Raw genomic sequence first — 341 nt, 5'->3', positions numbered from 1 at the left:
AAATGCGTACACGTGTGTAAAACGAAGGTGATATTCGTAGAGGATGCCAATCAATGCCCCTTTCAAACTACTGTGCAACAAACTATAATTATGTCAACGCCCAGATTTGAAAACACAAATTATCAATGAAGAGGTATCCAGTTGATTGGGCAGAGCTCGTTTAGCTGCTCCAGCTAATTTTATCGCGCATGTATATCTGCGCGCGTGAGACGCAATATATTCTGCGTCCCGAGCATCTTCAAACCAATAATCAAAATTCATAGCCATGTATCCATCTATATATATATATATATATATATATATCATACGTATAGACGTGTAGCAGCGTCGACGTATATCAC

The sequence above is a fragment of the Priapulus caudatus genome, unplaced genomic scaffold, assembly GCF_000485595.1.
Source record: "Priapulus caudatus unplaced genomic scaffold, Priapulus_caudatus-5.0.1 Scaffold1022, whole genome shotgun sequence".
Classification (NCBI taxonomy): domain Eukaryota; kingdom Metazoa; phylum Priapulida; class Priapulimorpha; order Priapulimorphida; family Priapulidae; genus Priapulus; species Priapulus caudatus.
Note: the sequence above shows the minus strand (reverse complement) of the source record.